General features: G+C 32.4%; 1 pseudogene; it reads right to left on the reverse strand.

The window, feature by feature from the left end:
• Nucleotides 1-1,199: 1,199 nt before the first annotated feature.
• Nucleotides 1,200-10,812, reverse strand: LOC142619184 (TMV resistance protein N-like; annotated as a pseudogene).
• Nucleotides 10,813-15,045: the final 4,233 nt, after the last annotated feature.

The following is a 15,045-nucleotide window of genomic DNA, read 5'->3' on the forward strand; positions in this document are numbered from 1 at the left end:
ACAAAATTCATCATAACCTCGGAGAAAATCAACAATACAACAGATAAAATCATTGACTTAATTTTTAGATTTCAAAAGGGTAGATGTAGTGAAGGAAAAAAAACAGATCACATGCGGTTTTTTTAATAGGCCCTAAGAGGACTGACCTCTGGGGAAAAGGGCCCAAATTTTCTGCTTTCATTTGATTTTACAACAAAACTGAAGTGGCATTCATCTATTTTATTCTCCTATGAATAATTGTAGTACATTGGTACAAATAGAGCAACAAAAGTGCTGACTTTATCCTCTAGCATGATTGAACAAAAATGATCAGCATATAGAAATCAAACTTTTAATATACATAACCACATTATTGGCAGGGAAAGGATCTGCCTTCACAGTTGCCTCGTTCCTGTAAGACCAATTAGACGTCCTGTTCCTATAAGACCAAATAGACCATATAATAATGACAAATGACACCAAGAAGTACTTTAAGTTCCTATAATTGCCCCTGATACCTTCTGACAGGTCCGGATCCATGCCTAAATCCAGTAAGGCTGAATGAAATCAGTTCTAATAAATAGATCAAACCAAACCAGATTCCTAGATTACAAGAAAAAAGAAGGAAGCCTTTTAATAGTTCCAAAAAAATAAAACCCCTTAGCATACTTCGTATTTGAGCAAACCAAATTATATGGAAAGGACAAGAAGGAAAAATATAAGAATTAGAATTCTAGATTTTTCATTTTGAACTTCCTGTCAATCTTTAATGCCTTTACTAATGAGCTTGTGCTTATGGACTTCTAAATGAGGACAACCCAGAAGCATAATTTTGATGGAAGAAAACATGGGATAGAACCACAAATTAATACCTTGGCAGTAAAAGCTTTTCAATTTTGATGTATACTTGCTTTCCAGCAAATGATTTCTACTGCTTTTAGAACACCAACAAAAAGCTCTATCTAGCCATTATTTTTAGGTATATTGAAACAAAAGAACCAAAACAGCACAAGAAGAAAAGAGTACAATATTAGGAGCTCACTGTCTGTTATCCAAGCTAATATGTTCATAAAGAACTTAGAGGCAATGGTTGCTAGAGATCAAGCCTCTGCCGGACGTCTGTTGACCTGTCAAACCCAAACATTTGTAAAATGCTGAATTTCCTTCACGGCTTCACCACTGCCTCTCTACTAGCTAACTCTGCCACCTCTTTGTTACCTCTTCGCAGCTTTCCTACAACAGAAGTGGTTTCCAGTTGGAACACTCTCTAAAGGTCTGGATTTGCTTATCCTGCTGCTGTCAAGGCTTTTCCTTGTTTTCTAAATTGTTAGTTACCCTGCACATTGTAACCAAAATTTTACAATACATGACCACATTAGTGGCAGAGAAAGGCTCTTTCTTCACAGTTTCCTTGTTCCTATAATTCCAAATAGACCATAAAATAAAGACAAAAAACAACGCGAAGTACTTTTAAGTTTTCTAAATTTCCCTGATTCCCTTTATCCATGCCTGAATCAAGTAAGACTGATTGAAATCAGTTCTAATGGATAGATGAAAACACAAATTAGATATCTCTGGATGACAAGGATAAAAAAAATGGTCTAAGGTTTTAGACTTTTAGTATCTTTGACACAAAGGACATAAGTCCCCAGATGTTTCACAATTCTGCCATCACAATTAGAAAATTCAATAAAATCCTCCAAAGAATGATAATCATTTTAAAAGTTAATTGTAACCAACATAACTAGTTCCAATGCTCAGGGCCCACTTAAGGTTGTGCCTGTAAGATCACTAAAAGACCTGGCAACTTTGTTTCTATAATTCCTGGTATGCAACAGCCATTATCCTATTTCAACCAAAGAAGCCCCAAATTTGGAATGAGGCCTTATGAGCTTGTCAGCAACACAATCAGGAATTTGTAAAATTCTCTCGGCATCATTTTGACTATAGAGTGATTAATTCAGAATTCCACCCGAAAGGATCTTTGACTAGCACATCTACCTCAACTTTCAGAGAATCTACAATATGTATATACTTGGATGTTTATAACAGGGTATTATCAATTCACAATGATATATAATATATTAAGCTAAAAAAACAAAATAACAAGGAAAATGTGAAAAAAAAAAAAATTAAAGACAAAATGCATTAAAACAACATAACAAGTAGAGCAAGACTTACAAATCTAAGCAGACTACCTTCTCCATTTTCCAACCTTTTCTACACAGTTGTTTGCCTGCACAAGACCAATTAATGTAAAGGTGAACATGTGAAATGGGCCTGGGAAATTTTAGGAACATCAAGAGCCCAAAGCACAAAAGTCATATGGTAAGAACTTCCATTATAAAGAGGAATGGTATGTATGAAATGAGTTTTAGACTATTAATATTACAGATCGATGAGGCAATGGATGTGATAGGCTGTAGTACCCTTTCCATTCAAATTTGACATTATATACATTCTAACTAACAAATTGCAGAGGAAAAAGATGTGTCACTTTTAAATGAGATTCAAATATTATTAGGGTCTCAGTCTCACCCATGCCTCAACACAAGCATCACATGGGATGATGAGGTGTAAGATGTTAACCTAACATCGCAAAATAATTACAGCACAAGGCTAATGCCATTTAGTAATCGACTCAGTAATATCTATTATATTCACAGTATTTGTTGATTTCTATTAGTGACATTATTACGAATTTTGTTGTCAATCACAATAAAAAAGCTTTTCCTCTTCATTCTTTGTTCTTTCAAGTTATATTGCAAGGAGTCTCATCGACAGCTCTAATCAGACGTATGGTGGGCAATCCATTCATAAATGTACACTTAAGAGAAAAAGATAGCGCAACAATCAACAGAACTTGAATTAAGAAGAAAGACAATGACTTACAAGTAATGTAGAGAAAAAAGTTGATCAACCTTCCCAGTCACTTTCACTAGATTCCTCCCAATTGCTTAACTCCTCACCAAATTCTCTGTACTCAGTTGACTCCTCACAATCCGTTTTGGGTGTGGTACATCGTTAGAGCTTCCTTCTCCATTAGGTTCAGCCCCATCATAGTCATCACGAGTTCGCTTGGCATTGCCGAATTTATGATGGAGAACATCCAAACCCCTATAAGGAATGATGCTATTGTTGCTACACTGAGCCATACTTCGGTTGACATCTTCAATGTCTTTCTTATATACCATACGGAACCCACATCTCTTCACCTCAAAGACTGAACAATGAGTCATAATTCTAATTCCAACCCGAATGAATCCATTTGCATCACATTCCCACAATAATTTTATTTGTTTCTCTAGGTAGTATTGAGGAAGCAAATAAAGTAGCCAGATATGATCAGATAAAACAACAATATGGCCAGTGTTTGGTGCAGAGGACATTTTTTTTCCATTGGCTACTAGCCAACAGGAAAGCGAATCACCGTTGGGGATTTGGTGATGTGGATGAGAACAAAATACAACGCAGACAGCGATCCCCATCCAGTCATTACACAAATGAGAAAAGGGTTCTTTTATATTCACTTCAGCCCCTATACTTTGATGCCTAAACCATTTCGGAATTTTACTTCCAGGAAAAATGATGGCATATCTCTTATGCAGATATCTGTCTTCAAGAGAATGTCCCTGTAACATACAAAGTAGGGTGCTTAGAACACACTCTGAGTGGAGAGAAAAAGAGAGAGTGAGAAAGAGAGATTACCTGTAACAACTTTTTTATCACTGCAAAAAACATGTCAATAAAGCCTTGATTGTCACATAGTTTACTGCAATCTGAAATATTAAGGATTGGCTCAATTGAAGAATTTGGTTTCAATAGATCTGGTACCGTTTCCAATGAGGTACAATTAAATCCCCTAATATAATCAATATTTAATGGAAGCTTTGGCAATGATTGAAGACTCGTGCAATTATCCAAGTTTAAACGTCTCAAACTAGATAGTTGAGCGATGCTTTCGGGAAGGCAACCAAAATCATTTCCACTTAGAATTAACACGTTTAAAGAGAATAAGCAACTAATATCATTGGGGACAGCCCTAAGATTGCAATCACTTAGATCCAATTTGATCAAAGAACACAATCCCGAAAGAGATAGAGAGGACAATTCCACAGGATCTGGACATCTTAGCATTGAATAAAAAGGGAGGAAGTCATACCATGATTTAGATTTAGATGATGATAACCCCTTACATCCGCGGAAAGATAGTTGTTTAAGGTTCTTTAAGAGACCAATGGAAGGAGGCACTTGTCTTATAGCAGTTCCACTCACATCAAGCTCCTCTATACTTTCTGCATTCCCCAAATTCTCAGGTAGTCTCTCAAGTTTTGAGCATCCAGAAATATCCACATCTTTAAGCAACTTCAAATTGAAAATGGTGTTGGGTAGACACACAAGATTTTTGCAATCCCTTAAATTTATTGAAGTAAGGTCAGTCAAATGCTCAATTGATGTGGGTAGTTTTGTAATAGCAGTACCATCCAAGTAAAGCTTACATACACGTTTCATGTTTCCTCCAAATTCTGGAATATGTTTTACTTTTGGGCAGTCAGAAAGAGTAAGAATCTCAAGAGACTCCATTTCAAACTTGCTTGGAAGAGTTTTGAGGCTTTTGCAGGCTTTTAGATTAAGAAGAGTTAGCTTTTTAAGAACTCCGATTGATGTGGGTAATTCTGTAATAGCAGTGTCATCCAAGTAAAGGTTTAATACAAGTTTCATATTCTTCCCGAATTCTGGGATTTTTTTCACTTTTGAACAACCAGAAAGAATAAGAATTTCAAGAGACCACATTTCAAATTTGTTTGGAAGACTTATGAGATTTTTGCATCCTTTCAGATTAAGAATGGTAAGCTTTTGATGAACTCCGATTGATTGGTGCACCCTTAGTAAATTAATACAATCTTCTAAAAACAACTTCTCAAGAACTGGGATTTTGGTGACATCAGGGGTTTCAATGAGATTTTGAGACTTGTTTAATTTGATGAGTTTCAATCTCTCAAAAGACTGTTAAAAGCCAAAAAAGAGACAAAAAAATTAGCTTTTATCAAACCTTACAATTTAATGAAACCTAAAAAAAAAAGGTTGTCTATAGTTAATTAAATACCTTTGTTCCCTTCCAAAGTCGTTCAATGTAGCTGCAGCACATGTGAAGTTCAATAAGCTTATTTGATTGGAAACTTGATGGCAAAGATTTTGAAGAGTACCCATGCCAATCAAGAAATCTTAATTCATTGGAAAGATGTTTAGGGTCATGCATAAGGTGAACATTATTTATTATGAGCAATTTCAAATGTTGCATCATTGAAAAGGATTCAGGATTCCAATCTGTCTCTATTGGTCTGGGTAATTTTAGAACTATGCCTTCAACTGCTTCTGTTCCCTAATAATCAAGTACAAGAGGGATTAGCGAGTTGCAAAATGTATGCTTACCGAAACTACTCTAAGTTAAGCTATGTTAAATAATATAAAAAGGCATATGCTCCAGGTATTTCAATAGCGTCATACCGTATTTGTTATCAGCACATTGTCAATGTCTTTATACAACCACAATCTGCTACGCTTCCCAGGATCTTTAGGGCACTCTTGAAGAACCACGTCCCGACCCATATCTTGTAATAAACTATGCATCCACAATCGATTCCAATGCAATTTTATGAGAGATTTGTCAACAAGAACCCTTAATCCAATTAAAGGGAATAGCTCGAGAGAATCTAGTATTTCTAGGACATTATCTTTATCCATATGATTAAAAAAACATGCAATATTTAGGAATATTTTTTTTTCTGTTTCATCTAATCCATGAAAACTTATTCTTAGTACATTGAGAATTCCTCTTTCAGGAAATTCTTTGAGCCTATCTAATTCACTTTTGCATTCATCAATGCTTTTTTTGAAGCAGAAAGAACCCAAAACTTCAATGGCTAAAGGAAGGCCCATAGAATAATCTACAAAAGCTTGGGATAGCTTTTTATAATCTTCGGCTGGTTGTTCATTTCGAAAAGCTTTCAAACTAAAAAGTTTAAGAGCTTCATCATTATCCAATGCTTCAACCTCATATATGTCATTTACTTGATGTATGTTCAGCAAGTATTTGTCTCTTGTTGTTATCATAATTCTACTACTTGAACCAAACCAACAACGCTCCCCAACTAATTTCTTCAATTGATCTAATTCATTTACATCATCAAGAACAAGAAGAATCTTTTTGTTACGTAACCTATTTTTGATCATGAGAACTCCTTTATCAACATCTTGTACCTTCAAATCTCTATCATTTAAAAGTTCATTCAAAATTATTTGTTGTATCTTACGTAAACCACGTTTTCCAGATTCTTCCCTAATATTAGCGATAAAACTGCAAGCTTCAAATTTATTGGAAACCATTTCATAAACAACTCTAGCAAGAGTTGTCTTACCAATTCCTCCTGTCCCCCAAATTCCTATAATGCGAACATCATTTGACTTTATAGCTAAGTGGGACTTCAATTTCTTAGCTCGGGATTCTATTCCTATTAGTCCCAAGGTACATGCTGAGAATGCATTACTCAATTTATTTGATATCACTTCCACAATGTTTTTTATACATTTGGCCTCAGACCTACAAAGAAGAGAGAACAATAAGTCGTGAATCTGAATCTATGGCATTAAGTTTAGTAGGTTAAAACTGAAATTGGGATTCTATTTTGTCTTAAGCCAATTAATTTATAGCTTTCTATTCACTCAATATAATCAAATACAGGATTTCTACTTCTTTTCTTTTCCACACAACATTTTAATAACAAAGAAAGGTCAAGAGTCTTGTAACTCAATGCAATTGCTTAGTTCTCTCCATGTGGAAAACTTGGATTCAAACCCCCTAAGAAAGTCTAGAAAATTGAAGAGGATGATATAAGCTATCTAAAATTTAAGATAAAGCAACAACCCAAACTACTCTAGTAAAATTACTCCAAAAGAGTCTTAAAAGCACAAAATTAATTATATGATTCAGTATGAAATCTTGTATTACATGGCAGATGTGAACTTTCTTCTCTATCCAATTCACAATAAAAATTAAATATGAGCCTTTTATCATGATTCTACCATCCTGTGATTCAGTATGTCACCATGAACTTGTATGTAGGTATGTTTACGGTTCAAAAAAAGACTAAAGATAAGGAGCATTCTTTTTATTATTTGATAGAAAGAATTATGTCAAATAGGATTACCTATTTGTCTAATTACTACAACCATCATTAGGCCCCTCCCCGCTATAAATGTAGTTATGTGTATAATATATCAAAGTGAAAGTTCAATAAAAATCCAAATCATTATGTATATTAAATTAAAATGAAAGCTAAAAGAAAGTTCAATTTAGAATCAAAATTAGATTCTAAATCAACTCCAATTTTGTGCCAAGTATCCTTTTAATTGCCCACAATTTGATGCCAAGTTTCCTTTTTAATTTGGCACTAAATTTGATGCCAAGTGTCTATATTTTAAAGGAGGCTTCAATTTTTTTTTAAGAGGAAAGGAGGCTTCACTTTGTGTCAACTGTCATTCCATCTCTCATTTATAAAAATTAAAATAAAAAAAATAAAAAAAAGTCATTCCATCTCACATTTTGCATCAAGTGTCATTACATGTAAATTCATGCATCTAAACTTAAAATTTATACATATATGTAAAATTTTAAATTCAAAGTGTCATTACATGTAAAGGTTTATTAACGTATACGTAAAATTTTGAATGTATAATACCTACAACCTATTCAAAACTATTTTAAGTCCACCTAAAACTATTTCTAACCCCTTTTATGTAGATCCCATATGAAACCACTTCTAATCTTTTTAAAACTAATTCAAATTTCCTTAAAAAATTATAATTGGACAAATTATGAATTTTAATGCAAACGTATATCCTGCTCTAAAACTGGGTTATTCATATATTATTTGAAAATGAACACACAAAAAAAAAATTATTGCATTACAATAACAAAAATTAAGTTAAGAATTAAGTAACAAAAAAGATTTCTCCTGTCTTTTCAAAAATAAAATAAACAAGAATGAACAATTTGCATGTTTTACCAAATAAAATTGTTACAAGGATTTTTTAAGAATTGACAAAATATAGGAATGACCATTAATAATATTAAACTTGTGTAAGAATTTTAATATGCATCTAATTATGTTTATTTTTAAATGTATCCATGCATATGAATGAGATTAGAAGCTAATTAGATTCTAATTACACTCAAGTTTGTGTCAAATATCATAACAATTAGATTTCACATACTCTAATTTTGTGTGAAATCTAATGCAGAGCAACCATTCAGAACTATATCAAGCCATAAAATGATCACTTCTACTAATTCTATATTCATAATAACTCAACTTTCGTAACTTACATGAAAACTATAAATAGGGAATAAATTACATACATGACAATAACAAAAATTATGTTAAGAAAGATTATTAATTAAGTATATAGATAATTCAGCAAACAACATGTTATTTTCTTTTAACTAAAATAGGGCAATTAATAATGAGTAATTTACATCTCTTGCAAATGTTATCCCTACAAGATTTTTCAAGAATTGATAAAAATTATAGAAAGTAATATTATAAAATTAGATAAGAACCTTTTATATGAATCTAATTATAAGTTTATAACTAAATGTGTCTATATTTATATACAAAGAGTTACAAGCTAGTAAAAAAATTTATTTGATGCTCTTTCTTTCATTAAAACTTTAGTTTGCCTAATTATTTTTTTAATAAATTTCATTAGTTCCTTCACTACTTTAAATGTAAGTAAGTTTGGTTCAATTTCAAAAGGTAACTGTCTCTTCTTCAATCTTTTTTCCCCCTCACTTCCCCACCTATGACTTTTTTTTTTTGTATTCTTTTAATTTGACAAGTTTAAGCTCATCATATTCTATACTTCAAATTTTGTCATTTACTTTTTAACTACTTAATGATAGCTGTTTTGGTAATTAAAATATGAATCCAACAAATATTCATGTTTTTGAAGGGTTAAAAATGGGCTAGAGATCTATATTTTTGTTGTTAGTTGGACTAATTTTGTTATATCTTTGTGTTCACCGAGTCTTACTTTTATTTTATACATACATACATATATATATATATATATATATATATATATATATATTCATTCTTTATGTTTTAAGTTTTCTACCATTTCAAAAAAAAAAAAAAGTTTACCCCAGGAGACAGCTTTTATGACTGGGTGGTAACTGGTAAGAGAAACATAAACTGCAGATAAAGTAACAGAAAAAAAAAAAAAAAAAATTTAAGCTGTTATACACACTGAAATAGTACGATTTTGCTTGAAATGACTTAAAGTCACCATTTTAGTTCTTTGTATAATAGGGAAAGATCAACATTTTTGTTAATTAAGTCTAAAATTTACCAACATCAAGAAATGTAAAGCCTTATAAAAATACATAATTATTATAATTCCCATATAAATTTAGGGTCCGTTTGGATAAAGCTTATTGCTGAAAACTGAAAACACTGTACCAAAATAATTTTTAAATGTGTGAATAGTACCGTGGATTCCATTTTTAATTTAAAAAAAAATCTAAAAAGTGAAGTTTGTGGATCCGTAAACAGTACACGGATCCACAAATTCGGTTACTGTTCATGCACAGTAACATGAACAGTAGCCGCTTCTCCTGTGAAACGCGTGAAGCAGAAGGAAAAAAAAAAAAAAAAAAAACGCTGTACGCAGACGCCTTTTTTCATCCGTATCCCAACTCAGCCTTATATTAACATTATTTATTTTGCATTTAATTTTTTATTCTTTCTTTACTTTATCTCAAAGAAGAAAGAAAAGAGGTAATGTTGGTTTTTGAACGTGAAAGAAAGAGAAAAAAAATTTTAAAAAAAAAACTAACATTTTAAATGGAATGTTTAGTAAAATAGATAATTTGATATTACGAATTTTAAAAAGTGGATAAATAAGATAAAAAGTAGATTTTTATACTAAAATAGACAAAATTTTTAAACAAACTGATGCAGAAAGAGTGTAAAAAATGCTACTAAAAAAAACCACGATCTTACCTTTGACGTTTCAGTAAATGCTCGCCGGATAAATTCCCCACTTCTCTCATAGCATCCTTCCATTTCTGGATCTTCTTTCTGTCGATTTTGTCATTTTTCTGATGTTCGTTAAAGGCTTTTTCAAATGGCCCAGTCTGCTTCCGTACGTCGGAGGGATCTACGTGATAAAAGATGGGCACCACTTCAAGTCCCTTATTTTTTTTGCATTCAACAATTTCAGCAAGTTCATCCAAGCACCACCTGGAATCGGCATATTTTTTTGAGAAAACAACGATTGCATACTGGGATTTTTCTATTGCTTGTATGAGCTCAGAAGCAATTTGTTGTCCTAGTTGGAGTTTTTCGCTGTCTCTAAAGGCTTCAACGCCTTTCGATATAAATGCCTCATATAAATGGTCTGTAAAGCCATGGCGGGTGTCCTCACCCCGAAAACTGAGAAAAACGTCGTAGTTCGAACCAGGTAAAGAGGGTGTTTCGGAGCTAGTGGAAGCCATTGGAAACTTTTAGTAACAAGCTTTTTTGTGGAAAAGTTACAAAGGAAGTTGCAGTACAAAGAAAATGGAAACCTGGAAAGAGAGTTATCAGAGCTTTATGAGATAAAGCTCTAGTAAGATGAATAGATAGAGGTGTAGGTAACGCTGGTATGGGAAATATGGACTGATAGGAACAAGTCTATAAAGATATCGAAGGCTTGCACTTGCCAAGATCTAAATCATCTAACAAACCAATCCATACCCAAAATCCAACAAAACCCAGAAATTTTGTAAACCCATTAGGAAAAGTAGCAAATCTAAAAAACCCACCAACAAAACACACCCAAAAAAAAACCCTAACAAATTTTCAGATCGGAGATTGCTGTTGGCGGAGCGGTGTGGGATCGGCGATAGTGAGAGTTTTGACTTGTCGGCGGCGAGGACTTGAGATGATTCGTCGGTGAAGAATGTTTTTTCTTGGATCTTGTTTTCTGGGTTTGGTTGGGGCTGTGGTGGTGAGAAGAGAGGAGAGTGAGGGAGGCTTTGTTGTGGCTGTGGTGGTTAGAGGAGATTAGAGTGAGCTGTGAGAGTGAGAGGAAAGTAGGCGGCTGGGCTGGATGAGATGAAAAAATGAAATGTTAGGGTTTATAAGTATGTATATATAGTAGGGTGTTTTGGTAATTTTAGTATTAAGCGGGTCGGGTCCAAGTCCGGGTTTGGTCCGGGTTTGATTGTGATGTACTGTTCTTTCTGATGAACTGGTGGTACCAACTTTTTCTTAGTTTTAGAATGAAATTAATTATTTTACTCATTACTCATTAAAAAAATAAATAAACTACAAAGAGAAAATTGATAAAAATAAATATTTAAATGAATCTAGGAAAAAAAAATAGTCTTGTATAAGGGTCTGTGAAAACTGAACTAAATTAAAAATATATGATTTTTAACTAAAAGTATATATTATATAATAAAAGTTGGATATCAAAAACTATACTAACTTTTAATAATTATACATTATTTATAATTCCATCATGTTTTAGAGTCGGACTGCAACGTGGAGCTTTTCTCAATGAAAAACTTTCAGTGAAAGTCCTATCCAGTTTCCGCGTTCTTCTTAATAATATTTGCGTGTTTAATCGTGGTCCACTTTCTGCATTGTTTTTACTTTTTGGACAGAGGAAAATAGGACACAGACGGTGACTAGTTAAAGCAAAAAGTTCAATTCTGAATATGTATGGAAATGGGAGGGGCTGCACACTTAAATTCACATTCAATTTCAATTGAATTTCAATACATACACACGGACCACAACTGGTACTTGCTAGGAAAAAAATATTTAGGTGCACTAATGACACTTAATCACAAGAGAAACATGTAAAAGTGATGATGTTTTAATCACGGCTTGGCACATCAACATTTGAGAGAAAAAAATTAGAAAACTGTGTCCTCAACATTAGTCTTCAGATTATATTCATTTTTTTTTTCTATGCATGCAATTTTAGTGCCGATTGCATAAATGCCTTTGTAGAAACTTGACACATACGCATAAAAGCAGATTTTATTTTTAATTTTTATAGATAGGATAAAATTTTAATTGATAGGATCTGCTTCATAATGATTGGTCTTTATTATCAGATTAAGATATTAATTGATTTTTGGTGTAAACGAGATTCAAACCCTTGTCCTTTTATTCAACAACAAGAAATTTTATCAGTTAAGCTAACCGTAACTCATGCATAAAAGTAGATCTTGAAAGGTGGATTTTTTGTTTTCTTCTCCACCCAATTTAGGTACCCACTATTTTTTGGGTCAAAATTAATTAGATTGAAAAAGGAGAAGAAGATATCTATTGCAATGGTTGCATTCAATCGATTTCTTAGAACAAATGGGTCTAGAGTTGTGTTATTTAATTTGTATCTTTTACATTCATGTTTTTAGAATACCAAGCTTTTTTAGCGTAACAAACTAAAATGATTTCTGTTTAGTGATGCAAAAATTGGTGCTTCAACATGCATGAGAGACTCAGTTGAACTATACGATTGATAAACACCATTAACTATTATAATGGGTAAAAGAAATGATAATTCCCCATGTCACAAACAATAAAAATGAAACACTTGCAAGATTCTTAATTTTTTCCTCCTTATCTTCCATCTGCTCCGTACCAAACTGGCCACAAAAGCTTCAAACTCAAATTTGTATATCAACACAACTTTTGATTATAGATGTGAAAAGGGGGGGGGGGAAACAACATAAGAATATAAGCAAAATCTATATTCAATAGATTTGACAAAAAAGTGAATCTTTTATGGGCCCAAAACATTAATGACCCAGACAAGCATATAATAATATCAACAAAATGCTAATGCGTCAATAACCTTTTTGATCCCTGTCGGCTTATTAATCTAGTAAAAATTAGAAGAATATTTAATATCAAATTAATACATAATCTCTTACCAATAAAATGGAAAACTACACAACTCAACCCACAACAGATGGCATTAAGTTTTTCAGTAGAAAATATGTAAGGGCTTTTATTGAAAACTTGTACACTTGGGCCATAAATGAGCTGATGAAACTTGATTATTATGCATAATCTAAAAGCATGATAAGAAGAAGAATAATGCAAAGGAGACTACATATTTATTTTGGTGGGAGGTATAAAACCAAATTTTATAGATTTTATTAGGGTTGATAGATTTGATTTAGTTGCCAATTCTTATTTAGTGAACCTTGTTAATGGTATGAAGTCCATGTAACAAGAATTTCAAATTGCTCAATTGATGACTTTCGAGTTTGGCAAGAAGACATAATTAGTGTGCCGTGTTGGACATAATTAATGTGTAATTTTAATTTATAGTTTTATTTTTCCAATTTGCTTAAATTTTTTTTTCAAAGGTTGATAATGGGTGAGGGAAAGTTACTGGTAGTATTCGAACTATATATGTAAAACACCACAAAATATACCATTTACATAAATATTGTCTAGCTAATGGTGTCATACTTATAAATGCATATTTGAGTAACTCACAAGTTTTAAACACACTATGTTTGATGAAAGTGCTGAAGGAAATTATGAACTTAGTTTATGTGGTTTTTTAGATAGGTAATTCTTTATCCCTCAAGATTTGAAGTTTTCTTTTGTTATATTTCTTACTATTTCACTTCAATTTCTTAAAAGTATGTCTGCATCTCCCCAAAAAGAGACATTATGGATTCAATACATGGGCGTAGTGTAATCCCTTTAATTAAACAAATGGTCATACTAACGAGTACTCTCAGAGTAATGATTAACAATTAATTTTAAGAAAGTTTTGACACAATTTTTATGGGAAATGAAAAAAGCTGTTAAAACATTAATTGCTTTTTTTTTCTCATAAAAATTTTCTTTTCCCATAAAAACTTTTTTTAAATATATTGTTAATCATTTTTTTAAGGGTATCCGTTAGCATTTTCCTTAAACAAATCATCATGTTGATGAGTGTCCATAGAACAATTATTAATAAACTATAATAGGAAAATTTTATTATTTTTTCATAAAATATTTTTGAAGATAGTTCATAAACTAATGCCTTTAAGACATTGATTAACATTTCTTGAACAAAAAGGCTCCCCAATTCCTATCTCATTTTTTCTTTTACAACCTTTATTTTAGTGCTTTTACCCTTGACTTACAGTTTTTAACACTACAGGCAAGACTTGCAAGTCATTGATTCCCCACTTTCTTCATCATCTTCCCTATTTTTTTTTCCCACCTTCCAAGAAGATGAGACTAGCGAGTCATTTCGTGGTGACTTTATTTCAGTGCCTTTACCCCTAACTTGCAGTCTTTAACGCTATATGCAAGACTTCCAAGTCATTGATTTCCCCCACTTTCTTTAGAGTCCGTTCGGCTAGAGGAGTGGAAAATTGTGGGAGGATGAAAAAATGGGAGAATGGAAAATATTTAGTTTTCCCCCTCTTGTGTGTTCAGTTGGAGGGGTGGAAAAGTGGGAAAGTGGAAAATTCTTTTATTTGGTTGGAGAGAAAAAGGGAATGATAAAAATTGTAATTTATATAAATTGACTATTATACCCTTGTTACATAATATGTAAGAAATAGATTTATTTGTACTCATTACATAATGTAAAATTTATCACATCATATATATAAATTTATCACGTTAAAAAAAATAGATCAGGTCACGTTGAAAAAAAAAAAAAAACAAGAGAACGTTGAAATTCAAGTCACGATGAAAAAAAAAAAAAAAAAAGACAAGTGAACGTTGAAATTCAGGTCACGATGAACAAAAAGAGAGAGAGAGAGAGAGAAGAGAACGTTGAAAAAAATAAGTGGGAAGAGGGCATTTTTGTAAAAGTGCTACTATAGCACTTTTCTCTCTAGATTTTCCTTCCGATTTGGAAGGAAAAAAAAAATGTGAGTCTAGAGAGAAAACTTTCTCCCGGGTTTTCTCTCCTTCCTATTTTCCTTCCCCCAACGAACAGTGAAAAACATCATTTTCCACCCTATTTTCCATTTCCCTATTTTCA

Source organism: Castanea sativa, chromosome 12 (genome assembly GCF_040712315.1).
Source record: "Castanea sativa cultivar Marrone di Chiusa Pesio chromosome 12, ASM4071231v1".
NCBI classification, from domain to species: Eukaryota; Viridiplantae; Streptophyta; class Magnoliopsida; order Fagales; family Fagaceae; genus Castanea; species Castanea sativa.